Source organism: Protopterus annectens, chromosome 12.part0 (genome assembly GCF_019279795.1).
Source record: "Protopterus annectens isolate FY-2018-M chromosome 12.part0, PAN1.0, whole genome shotgun sequence".
In the NCBI taxonomy this organism is placed as follows: domain Eukaryota; kingdom Metazoa; phylum Chordata; order Ceratodontiformes; family Protopteridae; genus Protopterus; species Protopterus annectens.
In genome coordinates this window covers 1,302,559,464-1,302,578,758 of record NC_056746.1, presented here as the reverse complement: position 1 = coordinate 1,302,578,758, position 19,295 = coordinate 1,302,559,464, and the positions used below count along the sequence as shown (strand labels likewise).

Sequence of the window (19,295 nt, the reverse complement as noted above, 5' to 3'; positions counted from 1 at the left end):
AGAAGGGAATGAAGATGTTAAGTCATATGACCAGAGAGACAGCAGGTGCATTTTCCTAGAGTCTTGAAATGTGCTTTTATTTGTAGATGGAAAATGGGGTAAGAGGAAGGATCTTTAAGAAAAGAAGGGAGAGATTCCCACAGTTTAGGACCATGGACTGAGAAAGCATGGTCTGTGCAGCAAAGCCTAGTTTGTGGGGTTTGGAGGAGACTACATGAGTGGTTCAGATGTCTGAAGTTGTATATTGGTGCATCTCTGAATAGTCTGGAAGCTAGTGGAGGAAATGTGTCATTATTGAGAAGTTTAAATGGTTGAGAGGCAAGTAGAAAGTTAGCACTTTTTTTCACAGGTAACCAGTTAGCTTTTTCCATGGTTTTGCAGTGGCAATCATTTCTTAAGGAGAGAGTGATGAATCTGCAAATGGTATTTGAAATGGACTGAATGGTGGATATATTTCTTTTAGAAACTGCAGCAGTTAATGTGAGACAATATTCTGGATAAGCCAGTAAGATGCCTTTTCTGTTTATTTGCATCACTACAACCTCTGTTTATTCATCAGTCACTTTTGGAATACCCTAACCATGACTGACTACTGCTGTCAGGAAGTAACAGCCAGCGTACCAATGTAAGGCCAGCCTTCATAGCTCCCAGCTGTCCAGATTTTCACAGAATGTCCAGATTTTTGATTCATATTTTCTGGTCTGTTTCTCATAAAAGTTGTGGTTTTCTGTCAAATCAACAAGGACTAAGTTCACTAAATAATAACATACATTTGAGTTTCTGACTTCATATCCTGCTGAAAATGCATGCTAACATAAATCTTATTATAGCAACTTTCTAAGTTTATAAGAGCAATATTTAAAATCTCTACCTAGTTTTGGGCCTTCGTACTCCATTATTTTTGGCTTTGTCCAGATTTTTTGAGCTAAGAGGTTGAGAGGAATGCCTGCCTTTCTAACAGAATTAATTTCTACACACTCTTGTTCTTTACCATTTAGCATCTTTATTTTCAGATAATGCAAGGCTATGAATGCATGTCCTAATATGACAAACATGCATCTTTGCCCAGGTTTTCTCAGTAAAATAAGCTACAGAAAGCATGCAAAATGTGCATATTTTCCACTTGCCATGCCTCTGCAAAAAAAAAATGATTCCACTTCATATAATGTAATCATATTCCACATAAAGCACTTGTGCAGAAACTTGTCTATCCATCACACTCTCCCTTAGTCTTTGTATCAGCTCTTTAAAGCAATTGTTTTGGGACAAATGTCACCAGAAAAGTTAGATAACAAAGAGAACATGCTGTTTAGCACAACTCTCCTGCCAGGTGCATTTCAGATTCTGTTCTACAGACTTTTTCTTCAAAGCAGTCATTTCCTTAGCGGTAACTGTAGACTCCCTTTCAATTTGTTCAGTCACTGGCATGTTGTGTGCATGAACTAGCCAGCCTCTGCCATGCTGTGTTTAAGTACCACCCCCTTGCCATACCACGCAAGTAAACACTGTAATGATGCAGCTCGAGTGGAACTGCACTGCATGGCCATCTTCCAGCATGCAGATAATCACATGCTTCAGTGACAGTGATAATTTGCACAATGCTGCATCGTAATGTGATGCTCCCATGGCAACCTGACCTTGCAGCTGATAAACCAACTCTGTCAAACAACTGTGCTTCAGGGTCCCAGTGCCTATTTTATCTACTACTGTCTGCCTGTCCCAAGAGGAAGTAAATGGAAGACTGCAAGCAAGTATGTGCTGAAAGCAATTGTCCGCAATGAGCACAAACAGATGTTTCATGATTTATTGTCCCCTCAAAGTTGCGGTCCTGGAATAAAACTGAAAATGGTTTTGCGTTGAATCCAAATCCCATAATCAGTTCAATTCATTTGCTGGTACTTTTCATCCTGGAAGCTCTCTTTTTCTGCTTTCTCAAAGAGTACTAAGGACTCTCCCTAATACTTAAGAAGGAGCAAAATGTGGTGTCCAGGGCCTTAGATACAGATGTTCTCTTCTGCTTTCAATTACTTTCAAGATGTAAAGAAAGACATAAACATGAACACAGGAAGTTATAATACTGCTCTATGAGCCTCTGGTGAGGGCTTATTTTAAATATAACATCTGAATCTGGAGGCTATGACTGTACAATGATATGCATGGGTTTAGGCAGCACCAGACGTCACAGGGCTAAAGCTAATAATCTTACAATGAACAGAAAGACTGACAGACCCCAGTATGTATAATCAAAGAATAGGAGGGCTGGGGGGGGGGTGAGAAAAGCACTAAAACATCTGAAGAAACAAAGCAGAAGAAGGCAGCAATCAACTGAAAAGGAAATGTGTTAAGGAATTATCGGTATAAAGTAACAATGCAAGTGGGTAAGGCAACAAGTGAATCAAGGAAGCATTTCTTCACAGAAAAGATGGTGAATACTCTGAATCCAGTACATGCAGATAAAGTGAAGCAGTTTAAGAAGTTACAGGATGGGTGCAGGTGAACTTAAACAGTAGAGTGGAAAAGATGATCTCAGACATCAGGCTGATCAGTGGTGTCCGCATTAACTAAGTAAGCACTAAGTAAGTTAACAAGTCGGTAAGGAATTGGAAAACTCAGTAAGATTAATGCTCCTTACATGTTGCTAGTTTCCAAATTTCTATGCAAAACATATTTTATGCAAAACATAAGGTCTTCTAAATTTGCATATTGGTAGGAGGAATCTGAATCTGAAATACAAACCAAGCTCATCCGATGTTCGGGATAATGATGTGACAGCAGTCTCATTTAAGCAGCCCAGGTCATACAACGTAAAAGTTGGCAACTGATCAGTGAGTTGTGCAAAAATCTGTGCCAGTTGTTGATTTTTGTTATTTGGTTGTCATTGAAGAGAGATAAGATGAGGGGTGATATGTGGTGAGGAACGAGCCTGTCAGATAAATGGATGAAAGCTAGTCAGCAATAATGGAGATTGCTGATGTGAAGAGAATGCAGTGCCAATGAAGGATATTCTTTTACGGAGATACCTAGAAATGTTACATGTACACTAATAATTGCAAGCACAGTCATCGCTGGAATAAACAGTTAGTTAGTTAGTTAGTTAGTTAGTTAGTTAGTTATGTGAGACTGTGGATGGGGCAAACTAGGTGAGGGAAAGTACTTTTTCAAAGCCATACCAAAGTGAGCATTGCAGCAGTTACAGACATTATAATGAACCATATCACACACACAAGGCCCATTTCTGAGGAGGATATTAAAATGCACAGCACTAGTTGGGTGAACCACAGAATCTCAAATATAAAATTCTTTTAAAAAATCTGTTGACTTTCTTTTTCCTGGGGGCAAAGTCCTCAACCTGGAGCTCGATATGTGACAAGGGCTTTCTCCTCATATTTCAACTTCCTGTATCTAATTAAATGTTATCCCAGACAATAAAGAAAACTAGGGAAATCCATGCTTTTTAACACTTTCTGTCTGCTGATGTCATCCAGTGAAAGACCATTGTGTGTTTTCAATTGTTTCCATTTGATATGAATTATGCCAGGAGTTACTACGGGAGCTGCAGCTACTTTCGTTACACACTCAGTGATAGAAGCTAATCATGTTGTCAGTGGGTTGGATAAGTTTCACCAATTTTTAATTTTTAAATAGAAGTATACTGTGCAATTTACCATCTGTAAGGGCATTGATAAGGTGCCAAGGTAGTCCAATAACGTCACTCTCGACTCGCTGGTAAGATGATTTGTAAAAAGCTGTTCCATCTATCCATCTGCGGCATTGTTTCTATACCAAGCTGAAGGTTGTACAATCACAGGGTTAAGTCCCTTATTCAGGAGGCTGTGTAATTTCAAGAACTGGTGTACATACATTATGGGGGTATAAGAGTACAGTTCAACACATATTTATTTATTATTTATTTGCATTTGTTGACTGGGATAGTCCACTGGGCCAAGTTGGCCCGTTTTCATTGGAGGCCCGGGGAGAAAAGCTTCACAAGTATAGTTACATTGCATTGCATTACATTTACATTGAATTACATTTACATATATGTAGGGTTACATTACATTACTATTAATAGAACAATATTCATTCTACTGTATTAGGTAACATTAGTAGAATAGGAAATCTTATTAATCATATTTAAATCAGAACTGACAAAGAAAAGCTCATTAAGTATTCATGTAAACAAAAAATATAAAGAGGAGGGTAGGAACAAAAATGAAGGAGGTAGTTTAGATAGGAGCATGAGTGGGACATGAGTAGCTTACTGCTTTTTACACGGCTACTGGCGGTTTGGGAGCTATCCGTTAGTGACAGTGCCACTGACAGGCTATCATGAATACCACTAATAAACACTGAAGGATAAACATGACCCTGACAATGTTGTCTCCATACACAGCACACTTCCCAGGTGAATTTAATCAGAAATGTCAAAGTAAAACTACAATGCTTACAGCTATTCACTTTCACAAAATACTACCAAAAAGATCAATCGTGTGAGCATAAAATAGTCTGACCATCAAAGCATAAAACTTTAATTTAGAGTTTTCTGCACACCACTAAATGTATTCCCCTTGAAAATGACCATTAGCCAACCTCAGACTTGGTATATAAACATTGCCGCAGATGCCCAGCTAAGGCTGATGTCAGTGTATGTGTGCTGCATACTGTGCTCACAGGAGTGGGCATGCTGCTGAAGTATACATTTCTCCATTAACCTACCTTTTACACTGCAAAAAAGTCCTCATCTGTAATGCAAAGTCAAATTAATATGTATTAATATGCTTATTAAATCAACACTATTTACAAGGACAAGACAGTAAAACAAACGCATAAATACACTTAACAAGTAAAATGTACAAATAAAAGCAGTTTGCATTATAAGTCAATACTGTTCAGGGCTAGGTCAAACAAATATGGTTTTAGGGCCCTGTTAAAATAGACCAATGTGGAAAAGTCCCTTAACCACTAAGATGGTAGAGTCCAAGGTAAGCAGTCAGACATGCAAAATACAATAATTCAGAAGATTCAGACTGTGCACAAGGTATCACTTGCAGACCCAGGGTGGTACAACATAATGCTTACGATAGGCAATAAGGAAAAATTAATTCTTCCAGGTAACCGGGACTCATGTCATGCAAGGAAGACGAAACCAACAGCAAGGTTTTGAGAATTATACAATATTGAACAAGGAGCCAATACAATTTCTACAGCATGGGAGTAATATGATGGTAATTGTGCTCACTGGTAAGTAACCGTAATGTTGCATTTTGTACTAAGTGCAACCAGTCGACCTCCACAAGAGAAAGCCCAAAAAAAATACATATACATACATATACATGTACACACATATACATACATACACACACGCGCACACACACACATATATATATATATGCATATACATCCATATACATATAGATATAACCCCCCATCGTTTTTGCTTACAGCCATCCAATGTTCATAAGCTGATTCATAGTGCATTACACTGTACTGATACCTTACAGAGATAGGAGCTCTGCAATAGACTTACATACAATTCTGTATTTATAATGAAGTTTGCATTGTATATTTAAGCATTAATAATGTATGTATTATTGCAAATGTTCTTTAATGTTTTATTTCTTCACCATCACACCTTGGCTATGTACTGTACATGCACTCTTTGTCCAATGCCTTAGTAACAGTATTGCTTTTTCCTTTTTTTTTTTTTTTTCTTTTTCCTTTGTATTCCTCACTTATTTTCCATACCATTGTTGCCGAGGTCATGGCTGAAAGGGGCCCCTGGACCAGATTATTTACTTGGTTAGCAAAGTATAAATAAATAAAATCTTCCTGAAAAGGAAATAATATGTGTTCACCACAGCTGTTACCTGGTCCTGAAATGTCAGACAGTTGAGGACAGTGTCAAGGTTATGCACTTTTTATATGAACTCCACCCTACTATCATCCATTCCAAGAAAGCCAAAATTGAATAGCTTTCTGATTACCTACTACGGAATACACACTTGTAATATATTTCTGAAAGAAAGAAAGGTAGAGCAGAGTCTCATCAGCATAGTAGAGGTAAACCATTCCCCTCTTTTCTAACAACATCACCAGTGGGTTGGATGATCATAGTGGAAAGTAACAGTACCAAGTTCAAAACATGACAACGTCCAAAGCTCCAGGAAGCAAGAACAAGAGGTGTTAAGACCAGAATCTACCCTCTGGGGATGGGCAGACAGGACATAATAAAGTTTAGTACAGTAACAGAAATACTACAGTAACAATATAAATATTCTGTCAGAATGCCATCATCTATTAGTGTCAAATGCTGCTGAGAAACAAAAGCAGATCTTTTAGAAAAGGGTAGGAGCAAACTACATAGGAAAAATGGGCAGTGAGGGAACAATACATACACGGGAGGAATGAGGTTCAAAAGAAGGCAGGACTTAAACGAGTTATGTAATGTCTGACTGAAAATGACTGGGTAGATTGCAAGTGATGTATAATGTTTGCAACTGGGAGTGTGTAAATATGCTTTATGATGTAAAAGGCTTGCAACTAGGATTGTGTTGGGGTGGTTTGTTTTCATTTATATAAATGTATGATTGCTTATGTGATAACTGATAGTTTAATAAAGATCTTTCTTGTTTAAAAAGGGGAAGGAATTGAATAATTTATGTAATGTTGCTTAGGTTATATGATACATAGCAATATACGAGTATAATGTTTGTTGATGTTAATTTAATTCAATTTTATTACTTTTGTATAAATGTAAATGTGTCTATGGTACAAGTGATAATTCAAATAAGGTGTTAAAAAAAGAAACAAAAGCAGGACCAGAAAAAAAAAAAAAAAAGGAAAAAACAAAACAATACCCTCTAGACATAAGGAGATGATAACTACCCTAACAAGGGCAGTCTCACTACACTGACAAGTGTGAGGTTAGAATGATAAGAGCCATGAGCCCCCTGGCTATTCAGACACGAGTCACATGATAAACCTTCCTGATAATCTTGTATAAAAATACAAGTATCAATATAGTGTGGAAAGTATTCTATTATTTATGAGCTGGGTAAGTGACTAGACCATTTTCAGGCAAGACTGAGCCCCACATGCACATATAGCAGGTACACAAAATATAATGTAAGCTATAACATAACAATACCATAGTACCAAATGTTATAATTTGTACAGTTCCAAAGTAAGGGTAAACAATCATAGAAACAACAGTCTAAAGCACCTGAAAGACCACTGCACACTGTTGTGAGGCTTTGGAGATATAGTCAGTTAGCCATTACACTTGTCATAGTGACATTTATAAGAATCTGTTAGGTGCTGTTTGAGCTTCTTCTTGAAATTTTGTAGATTTGTCTCTTTCTTGATATCAACAGGCAGGCTACTCCCTTCAGGTGCTGCAGGTTTCCTCTTTCCCTCCATGCCAAAAGAAACATAGGTTGTATAAGAATACGGCTCCTTTGATCAATAGATCTGACAGGGCAGTGATGGGTTGTTATTGTAAAGTTTTGTGCTACAGAACATGAAAGATTCTTGGCGGAGAGCTTTATGAAAAATATTGTTTTTTTTTAAACAAGTGAGAGAATTTTTCTGAGCTATGATACAGAATCGGAATTGCCTAGACATGGTAAACCTTGCTGTGTCTAATTATGGTGGCTGCCAAAAAAGCAATTACTAGAAAATGGAAATCAGAATCTAAACCAATGATATTAGAAGTAGTGTACATAACAGAGATAAAATAACTGGAAGTGAGATCTTTAGAAAAGGGTGATAGCAAACTACATAGGAAAAAAATGTGAATTGTGGGAACAATGCATACAGGGGAGGAATGAGGTTTAAAAGAAGGCAGGAAGTAAAAGAGCTATGTAATGTTTGACTGCAAATGACTGGGTAAATTATAAGGCATGTATAATGTTTGCAGCTGGGAGTGTGCCAGTATGATTTGTGATATAAAATGCTTGCAACTAGGATTGTGTCAGTGTGGTTCGTTTTCATTTATAAATGTATAATTGCTTATGTCGTAAGTGATGGTTTAATAAAGATGTTCCTTGTTTAAGAAAGAGGGGCAGGAATTGAATAATTTATGTAATGTTGCTTAGGTTATATGATACATAGCAAAATATGTGAAGTGGTGGTGCTGCGGTAGCGTTGTCGCCTCATAGTAAGATGCTGACCGGTTCGACTCTCAGCTAGAGCGTCTTCTGCATGGAGACATACGTGAATGGGCATACCTTCGTTGAAGGTTGTGTGTTAGGGCTGGCAACGCAGCACGTAAAAATCAACTGCCAATCATTAGCAGACCGGAGTTCCGCTGTGGCGACCCCTAACCGGGAAAAGCCGAAAGATACAACATGTGAAGTATGTTTGTTAATGTTAATTTAATCCAGTTTGATTACTTTTGTAAAAATGTAAATGTGCATATGTCATAAGTGATAATTCAATAAAGGAGAGAAAAAAAAGATTTTTGTAAGGACCATGACATCTAAGGCCTCTTTCAACAAAGATGGAAAACACCTTCCAGCCTAAAGAAAATTCCAAAATCTGATACATAATTGGTCCCAGAAGACCCAGCTAGGCTGTCACCAGTCTGGAAGGGGTCCAGCCTGCATGCTTTAACGTACATGTTTGAAATTATAGCACAATGAACTCACAACTTCAATTTGTAGCCTATGATGTATGAGTAAGAAAATGTAGATCTAATGGGGGCCAAGCACCTCATCAAAGAACTGAGCATCTGTTACACACAGAACTGATTTTAAAGCTGTATGAGTTTAAAGACAAGTCAGATTGCACAAACTACCCATTATCCTGAAAGTATGGCTAGTCCACTAGGCACTGAAATCACTCTGGACAAAAAGCTGCCTTCTAGTTATAAGTCTCAGTGTGGAACAGAGCACAATGCTATTCTAAGTTTAACTGGTAATCTTCTAAACTACTACCAAGAGTGTGGGCAGTGTCTGAGCGAGAGTGCATATGTATTCTGCAATACACTAGTGCCCTGTTCAAAATCTTGCATGCACTGGCTGTCAGGATAGGTTCCAGTGTCCGTATCACTCTGTGAAAGATATGGCTGGTAATCAAAAATGGATGTATGGATGGAAGGATGAACGGACAACACTCCATTAACACAAGACTGGGGGCATTAAAAGAGGGTAGCATCAGAGCAAAGCAGACCATGAGGTGGTCAGACAATGAGACTGACTTCACCACCATGCCAAAGGTCACCACCTCCAAAAGGAATATCCAGTAAATGGTACTGGGGAGTACAACGAACAGAGACCCCCTGAAGAAAACAATTTAACCTTTGCACTGTATGGTTTCTTTTTACAGTGCTAAAGTGGTTTGTCAGGTAAGCGTGGTTAGTAAGGTATGCATTACCAGTCAATCATCAGTATAACGATGTAGAGTCTAAAATATCACTGCAAGTAATAAAATAAAGTAAAAGTAAAACTGAGCCCAAACTGATAAAGGACTGATACTGATAAATTTAAGATGAAGCTAAAACATAACAAAATCACTGAAACATAACTAGGCAGCAGACCCAACATGACACAACTATGATAAGTTAGTAATGGCAAAACAAAATCCTAACAGGGAACAAAAAAATCTTTGATATACAACTAGAAATGGAAAAATAAAATAGCTGTTAAATAGTTACCTACAACACAATAAAGTCTTCCCACAGCAGCAATACATTTGTATAGAATTAATCAAAATGCTTGCAATATAATCCAAGCCAAATGGTTCTTTCATTCCTTTGAAAAAATAGTAGCGCTAGTCAGAATAAGCAGGATTAATAAGAAGTTACAGTCCCACTCTAAAAAACACGTAATAATTACAGAATGAGGGCACACAGACAATAAGAACATCAAGACCATTTGATTAGGTGCATAGGTGTAGATCAAGCTAACAGCCACTAGGGCCATTATAAGCCTAGCTGTGAAACCCACATGTGGCCTACAAATCTGATTTATATAGGGGGTGATTTACTGATTGTCTCTGTCCATCGGAGACATAGGAGTCAGACCAAGGGTGAATTTCCGATTACCTATCCAATAGTCCAAGTTGTACTTAAATAGGGTTAGGGAGGAACTTTGCTTCACATAGGTTCATAGGCGTTTACTAGGTAATGAACACAAGGGCCTTTTTAAGCCTAACCATGCATCCCAAATCTCTGACAAGTTCTGATACCCTTGATGTCTGTAAGCAGGGGTTTGGGAGATGAAATATTTACAAGCAGGGGCCTGGGAGATGAATCATTTACAGGTTGCCTGTGTCCATTAGAGACATAGGTGCCATGAAAAGGGAGCATGCTCCAGACAATGGGTATTCTCTATAAACACATCTGTCTCTCCAACATGTCCTATTTATGTCACAAGCAAAATTTAGGTCTTTTGCTCTAGTAGTTCGGAGTTCCTGTTTGTTCAGCTGAAGTGCAAAAGGTTCATCAAAACAGGGTCCAGGGATGCCCTGTATATCAGGCAAAGATCACCCCTCAGATGTCTGTATGATAATGAGTAAACAGGCATGGCTTTGAGGCAATCAGCATAGACATTGGGTTTTACTCCCTGTATTTGCTTTGTAAGGAACATTTGTGAACATTCCAACTGCTGCATGTGTCTCACCAGGTACATACCAAAGGGGGTATTATAATCTATGATGGGTCTAACGAGGGCTGAGTACAGTGGTATGATGGCCTCTCTGCACCTAGATGCGATGCACTTACTTATAAGTTGAGCAGCACAGAATGATTTTCTTACTACCTTGGAAACATATTGGTCGAAGGCTAGGTTACTATCTCCATGGGTTCCCAGATCCCTGACCAGTGAATCAACATTTAGGGGTGTTTTATTGATGACATAGCTACCAGCAGTGACTAACTTCCCAAAAGTTACTATAATGCATTTCTTGGCACTGAGTTTTAAGCCATGGCTTTGGCACCCAGTGTTTGTGTCACACCTTCCTGAAAGGTGCTCTTGTCTTGGGGGGATTCAATGACTGCTCCCAGTTTGCAATTATTTGCGAACTTGGTCAGTCAGAAGCATTTGATATGGGATTTGACCTGTGAGAAATAGATGCCAAAAAGGAGTGGGCCCAGCACAGAGCCCTGAGGGACTCCACTCTTGACCAGCCTTTTTGTGGAGATGACCTCACCAATCCTAACCTCTTGGGTCCTATTCGTGAGCCAGCTAGCTATCCAGTGTGTTATAAATAGGTTTATTCCTAGTTCTATAAATTTAGTGGCAACGCCTGAGTGGGGCATTGTATCAAATGCTTTAGCCAGATCTAGGCAGGCAGTACGGACCATTTTCCCCTCATACATTGCCTTATTGACCTTTTCTTTTAAAACCAAACTGGGATGGATCCAGTATCTGGAAGTCTCCTATGTCCTTGCTGATAATTTCCATGGTAATTCTTTCCATGGCTTTGCAAATAAGGCTAGTTAAGACTAATGGCTATGTAGTTTCCAGGCTCTATTAATGGTCCTCCCTTATGAAGAGGGATGATTATCATAAGCCTTCATTATCATGGCACAAAGCCTGTTTTAGGACTATAGTTAAATAGTCACTACAGGACTCCTGATAAGACAAATTTTATACTTTTCAGGAGGCATTCCAGGATGTTATCGGGACCCACTGAGATTGTGTTCCTAGTTTTAGCAAGTGCAGTCAGTACATGCTCACTAATTATAGCTGGAGGGATTAGGTTTAAGATATTTCTTGGGGGATTGTTAGGGTGAAAGGGGGCTAAAACTGGAACTGAATTTGATGGCTCGGTGAATGTGGCACCATTAACCACCAGTTCAGCACATTGGTGCCCTTGAGGTTTCTGAAATAGATGAAAAAGGCTTTATGATTACCTTCACCTGGGAGGCTATCTTAACCTCAAAGTTGTCTTTGCTTGACCTGATTAACCCTCTCAGTTGCCTATTTACTTTGATGATACAGTTTACATCTTTATAAGAATTACCCTTCCTAATTTTTGCCATATTGTTTTCATTTTTGTTGATGCTAAAAATATAGAGAGCATAACTAGAGTGCTACTGGGATCAGGAAAGAAATGGACTCCACCATATCCATAACTAAACATCATAGAAGTATAGTCTGTTCCAGATTTGCTGAATACAGTTTATTCATTACTGCACATAGTGAAGAAAACAATAAAAAATAATAATTATTGAGGGGGAAGCCCCACACTCACATTATTATGTATATATTAACTCAAAATATCACTAAACCTTAGGGGTGGAGGCAAACTTCCTTACCCTATGGTTCAGCAGTCTCAGAGATAAAATATAAACAAAAGTCAGTAAAACACAAGTTGGTAATTTCTAATCAGTGGAACAGCAGTAAACAAGTTGTCAACTGACTATAAACAACTGACCCAAAATGAACTTGAATCCACCAATATTGTGAACAAATCAGTAAATCCAGAACCAAGGCCTCTTCTCATCCCCGGTGAGCCTCAGAACTATGTCACTTTAGGCCTCATGGTTGGGTTTCCCGTGAAGAACAGATATGGGGTTTTGGGGCCAAAGATCATGGCACATAAATTAGCCTCAAATTTAACAGGTTCTTCCCAAGATTGTGATTAGCAGCACCCACCAGTGGAACTAGACCTTCAAATGGTGTTCAACCCCATTAGCTTTATATTTCTGGCCTACCTTCATAACCCAGCAAAATCTATCTTGTAATAATTGTGTTCCAGCATACTCTGTGGTCATGTTGCCACCTGCAAGGCAAGGGGTGATTGTTGAGTGTTACATCAAATGGAAAGTAGACATAAGTCAAACAGATACACGCAAATTAGTCCCTAAAATGAAAACTGACTTTAGGGATGTGGAATATCACCACATCTCACCTCACTAGACATAGGCAGACTCACCTCTACCTACACTGCAGGCTCAAGGACCAGATATTTCAATTTGAGGGTGATTTCTCTCATGATCTGGAGTTACTAAACAGGAGAATTCCAGGGTGGGCAAGCAGATACTCATAAATCCTTGGAATGAGCATGCCCAAATACTAGGGATAAAAATAATAATGTAATGAGGCAGAAACAAAGGTGCATAATGGAGGCACAGAAGCCATTTGCAATGGAATACAACAGTCTTGAGTCAAATGTCTTAAACCACCCTAAAGCCACATCACTAGGAATGATCAAGATATCGAACAACATGAGCAATTATTCAAAGTAAAAGTCTTGACAACCTGTTGAATGAGCATACAACATATTTGAAGGCACCAACGAATAACAACTGACAAGACAAGTTGTAAATAAATCCCAATTTAATACCTCCTGTATTCCAGCCACAGAGAATACCTTTTCATTTTTGCAGGTAGAAAAGGAATTAGAGAAACCAGAAAAGACTAAGATAAACGAAAACTTATTGGGTCTCACGTTATATATACCACCAAAACCAAGGAAGCTTGGAAATGTGAGAAAGGATAGTCAAAAAGCAGTATCAGACAGAGAAACAGACATACAGACAAAGACAGCTATCTTCTATAGCAAAAAATATACTAAGTGGACTGACTGGAGAAAGGTAGTAAGCTAGATATGAGATAAGTTGTCATTAGTTTGAGCCAGACTCAAGGTGCATTTAATGTTTTTACAGCACATAAACCTGATGAGATATAAGAGTATGCTTTGGTTGGTAAGCTCTATATCAGAGATATTTTAGCATGTACTATATCAAGTAATTCATGGTACAAATAATGTGAAGAACTGCAGTGACGATAAAATAATCTATGGGAAGATGGAAAAAAAACACAATGAAGCACTAAGAAAAGTACTTAGACTGAGAGAAAAAGGTTTGACTTGGAAAAAGGAAAAGTTTGAATTTAATAAATCTGCACTGGAATTTAATACTTTCATATTCTCAAGCGAAAGGATGTTACCTGACTCTGCAAAAGTAAAAGCCATACACAATCTGTTACCATGTCAAAATGCCAGTCAGGTTAGACGCTTACTAGGGATGGTTAACTACAGTGCAAGGTTAATGAAAGACTTTAGTGTTGTCACAGCACCATTAGAGACATTGTGAAGAAGGACAAGAAGAAGTCTTAAAACAGTTTAAGACAGCATTCATCTCACAGAGAGCCATGTCATACTTTGAAACAGAATGCATGATACTGATAGAAATAGATGTAGGTTCATCCCCTAGAGCCAATCCGGAGTCAGGCAGAGGCTATCAACCAGACCACAGTAGTTATGCCAGCAGAATACTATCTGATATAAGGAAAAGAGATCCACAAATGAGCAAAGAGGCGTCAGCAATAGAATAGGCCTGTGAACACTTTCACACATACCTCTTTGGCCATTCACAGTAATCACAACCTGCAAACCATTAGAGGCAAGATTTAACAACTCCAAGTATAAACTACCACCTAGCATAGAAAAGAGGTCACTAAAGTTGCAAGCTGAGCAGATTAAAAGGGAAAGAAAATATTGTTCATTAAATATTAAGTTATCATACTGTTTCTATAGAAAAGGGAGAGATTTGAGAAATGGCAGACACATACAAAAATGTGACAGTTCAGTATGCAACTCCCATGAGCCCTGACACCAATATAAATTCTGCATTAGTGATATGGGGTGTAAGACAAAGATGTGTGGTGTAAGAAAAAGATAATCCTTATGCTGAGGTTATAAAGAGAAAAGAAAAGCCTTAGCTAATGAAAAATGCTTGCTGACAGAACAAGAATCATAATTCCTGACTTTGCTCTTGACAGAAAGGGATAAAGCCCTGACTGTGCTCCAAACGACCCATGTTTCACTGGCGGCATGGGAAATAAAAGGACTGGGCAATGAGGATTGTCATGAACAGCTGACACCATTTCACTCATCCTTGAGGAGAAGAGTCAGCCTAGACTCACTGCAATAGCAGTATTAACAGTGGGGTTAAGGCATACTCCCTGGAAGCAGTGTGATACTTCAACAGCGTCCTTATTCTCCTCATCAACCCTGGACATGGGTCAAGTTGAGTCTGGTGGAGGCCAAGGTGGATCTGATGAACTAGAAGATCAGCTGATGAGAGTTGATGGTCAACTACAAGGAGGACAAAACGACACATACCTGCCAAAGAAATGTAGAAGAAAGATAAACTGAAACAGCCCATGAAACAAAGCTTGGTATAGTAAAAACTAAAGTAATAGTTTGCAGAAGATCTGATTTCCAAACAGAGATGAAGTGACAGAGAAAATTATAAAGACTTTCTTATGTCAGACTAGTGCACAGCAGAATTGGAGAATAATATGTCTGAGCTACCAAAAGCAGCCTGGATAAATTTCTACACAGGATTTTAAGGAACTGTATACAGCAGAGACTTGTTTAATTGATAAGCATTCAGGATTGTCAGTTGTAACACTGTCATGCTCCCATCAGGTCTTGCAGTAGTATTAGTCCAGGGCAAGATCTTTGCAATGTTTGTATTACCAGAAGCTTCTCTTTAATAATACAAAGTTCAAACACACATAACAGTGACCCGCTTTAAGGCCACAAGCCAACAGTACAGATGTTTGCTTCACGGCTAACATATGAAAAGCAGTAGGAACTGTCAATGTGAAAAGCACACCATGGAAATAAAAGAACAAAGAAATAGCATGCTGAGAGAATACAAAAGTTCGACACATACAACACAAGTGCAACACCGGCCAGTCTGCATTTAGAAATGCAATTCATTCCGTACATGGGTCAAAGAAAATACCTGATGAACATATAAGGAAAACAGACTTGAAAACAGATGAAACAAGTAAAACTTTTCCAGCAGAGATCATAATGCTACATACTATTTTGACTATGAAGGTCACTGCCCACAACATCACAGAGAATTATTAACAATTCTAAAAGCTTAAAACACAAGGTAGGGGAGTATTCAAAAACACAGTATAAATGCAAACAACTAATTCACATAAGCCATTATTTGTATTTTTTATGTTTACCTGCTGTCATAGAATGTGCCTAAATGTGCATCTCAAATATATTTTTGTCAAGTGCAAAAACATGCATTTGAGATGCATGACTAGCCACATTAGTCACATTCTGTGAAACACATTAAAAAACAGATCTTGGGAATTAGCATGTCACATAAGCACTCACACACAGATATATACACACACATATATTCAATGTATTCACCAAACGATAAGCACTTTTGTCTCAATATGGTCACATGCACAGGACTAGGAATTCATCAGATATGAAAAAAGATCCTTTGGTGAATAAATCAACTTATACTCAGTTACCCTAGTTTTATTTTCCAACAAAAGGTCATTTTTCCACGTGTTGGTTTTGAACTTTGCTCTACTTAGTGAATCAACAGCATGGGGGGTACTTAACACCAACAAAACAAAACAAAAGATGTGATTTTCTTTATAGAGCTGCTGAACCCTCCCAATCCAACAGTCTCAACATACTTTCATTCTGTGGCACCGTAGTAAAGGCAGTTAACAACACCAAGCTCTTCTGAGTTTCGATAGACCAAAAGCTACCCAGTTAAATAATGTGACCAAAAAGGAATTCTGAAGCTCAGAATGCTATGCTAGATTCATCTGCATCTTAATGACCACTCCTGCATACCTCTCAACCTCTTAGTGCAAAAATATCTGGATAAAGCCAAAAATAATGGAGAACAACAGCCCTAAAATGGGGCAGATTATAAAAACTACTCTTGCAAACTTAGAAAATTGTTAGAATAACAGGTAATATGTTAGCATGTATTTTCTGAAGGATATGATGTCTAAAACTCAAACGTGTCATTATTTAGTGACTTCAGTCCTCGATGATTTGCCAGAAAACCGCAAATTTTATGACAAATGGAGCAAATATATGAGACAAAAATCTGGACAGTCAGCAAAAATCTTGACATTTGAGTGTGTGACTCATGTATTACCACAGCCCAGTTATATCTGCTCCAAAGTCTATTATATACAAACACTAATATTTTTACCAGTATAAAACCCATCCAGTGATCAAGAATGGAGCACTCGTATAACAAGACTGCAAAGTTTGATGCCGCCTTCAAAACAGGACTCAGTATTGCACAGACCTGACCAATATTTATTGGCCTGCATATTATACTCACTATAATTATTGTCCCACCAATATTCCACTTCTTACAGTAGCTCATACCAGCATATTGTATCAGAACTGAATTTTAGCATCAACAGTCTCTAAACAAGTGACCCAGATAACCCGCCAATAGATGTAGACTGAAAGCTTGAGCTTCGATTGGCTGAGGATCAACCCATCGTCTAGCAGAGTTCATCCACAGGAAATCACTGCTGACAAGTGGTGCTGATAGTGATGCCCTTTTGGGAGAAACTTCCCCTTCTTTGAGTTACAGGGGGGGTTGCTCTCTCTCTGCAAAAAAACACTTTAAAAAGTGATTTTCTGCATTTTATTTGGAGGGGAAACAGTTTGGAGATTCTGATCCCCAGTGTATTTGCTTTTGTCCACTCATAGTGGAAGCAAAATAACTGCTGCTGTGATTCAGTTTTCTCAGTGGCAGTATCTAAGACATGGAACAGCTTGCCTTATGAAATCAAGAAAATCCTAAAGCCTAATCCTTTTAAAGAGAAAAAATGTCACCTCTACCACAAACATACCTGTAAATGGGTTAAGCAATACAAATTTTTTCTTAGCGCCTTCCCTGTTAACTTGTTTGAACGCCTTTTTCAAACTCCTTACCCCCTTCAGTTTTTCAGTCCCTTCTCAACGATATCCTAACTGTCAAAGACTTTCCCCTGTCTCCCACCTGATGTCAAATTAAATAAATAAAATTATTTTAAACAACTGAGCATTCAAACAAAATGTATTTAGTTCTGTAGAACTTCCATATTTTCCATGGCTAGTTTGCATATATTCTGTGAATGAGTATGCATGTAATCACTGGACAAGTTTGCATGTATTCACTGGGTACGTTTGCATGTAATCACTGGGTACGTTTGCATGGAATCACTGGACAAGTTTGCATGTATTCACTGGGTAAGTTTGCATGTAATCACTGGGTACGTTTGCATGTAATCACTGGGTACGTTTGCATGTAATCACTGGGTACGTTTGCATGTAATCACTGGGTACGTTTGCATGTAATCACTGGACAAGTTTGCATGTATTCACTGGGTAAGTTTGCATGTAATCACTGGACAAGTTTGCATGTAATCACTGGACAAGTTTGCATGTATTCACTGGGTAAGTTTGCATGTAATCACTGGGTACGTTTGCATGTAATCACTGGGTACGTTTGCATGTTATCACTGGGTACGTTTGCATGGAATCACTGGACAAGTTTGCATGTATTCACTGGGTAAGTTTGCATGTAATCACTGGACAAGTTTGCATGTATTCACTGGGTAAGTTTGCATGTAATCACTGGACAAGTTTGCATGTAATCACTGGACAAGTTTGCATGTATTCACTGGGTAAGTTTGCATGTAATCACTGGGTACGTTTGCATGTAATCACTGGGTACGTTTGCATGTTATCACTGGGTACGTTTGCATGTATTCACTGGGTAAGTTTGCATGTATTCACTGGGTAAGTTTGCATGTAATCACTGGGTACGTTTGCATGTAATCACTGGGTACGTTTGCATGTTATCACTGGGTACGTTTGCATGTATTCACTGGGTAAGTTTGCATGTAATCACTGGGTACGTTTGCATGTAATCACTGGGTACGTTTGCATGTAATCACTGGGTACGTTTGCATGTTATCACTGGGTACGTTTGCATGTAATCACTGGGTAAGTTTGCATGTAATCACTGGGTACGTTTGCATGTAATCACTGGGTACGTTTGCATGTTATCACTGGGTACGTTTGCATGGAATCAGTGGGTACGTTTGCATGTAATCACTGGGTACGTTTGCATGTAATCACTGGGTACGTTTGCATGTAATCACTGGGTACGTTTGCATGTAATCACTGGGTACGTTTGCATGTAATCACTGGGTACGTTTGCATATTTTCACTGGGTAGGTTGCATGTAATCTCCGGAGGAAGAGTATGGTACTGTACTGCATTATTCACTGCTTTAACTACCACTTTAATCGTCCAACAGTCTTATTCTTATCAACACTATGCATGCAGCTACTATACTCACTGTATCCCATTTTCTGTAAGATAGCTGAAAACTGGTTTTGCTCAATCAGTTTACCGTAGTTAACAAAGAGAAAATAAATAGGTAAATAAATAAACAAGCATCAATGTTTTAACCTGCTATTGTCTCCAGTGTGTTACTTAATACCTGGAAAAGGCCTGCCTTGAAATTGGTGCCCCTAAGATGTGCATGCACT

The 19,295-nt window shown here is 38.5% G+C and overlaps 1 protein-coding gene across 3 annotated transcripts in view; it reads right to left on the bottom strand.

The window, feature by feature from the left end:
• SS18L1 (SS18L1 subunit of BAF chromatin remodeling complex) overlaps positions 1-19,295 on the bottom strand; it is a 464,937-nt gene that overhangs the window by 370,325 nt on the left and 75,317 nt on the right. Inside the window, exon 1 of one of the 3 annotated variants that reach the window (XM_044090357.1) lies at positions 4,717-4,744. The exons of the other annotated variants lie outside the window; for them this stretch is intronic. The gene's annotated coding sequence lies outside the window, so the exon portion shown is untranslated. Of the gene's footprint in view, positions 1-4,716; positions 4,745-19,295 lie in introns of those variants that run through there. 3 annotated transcript variants of the gene reach the window in all.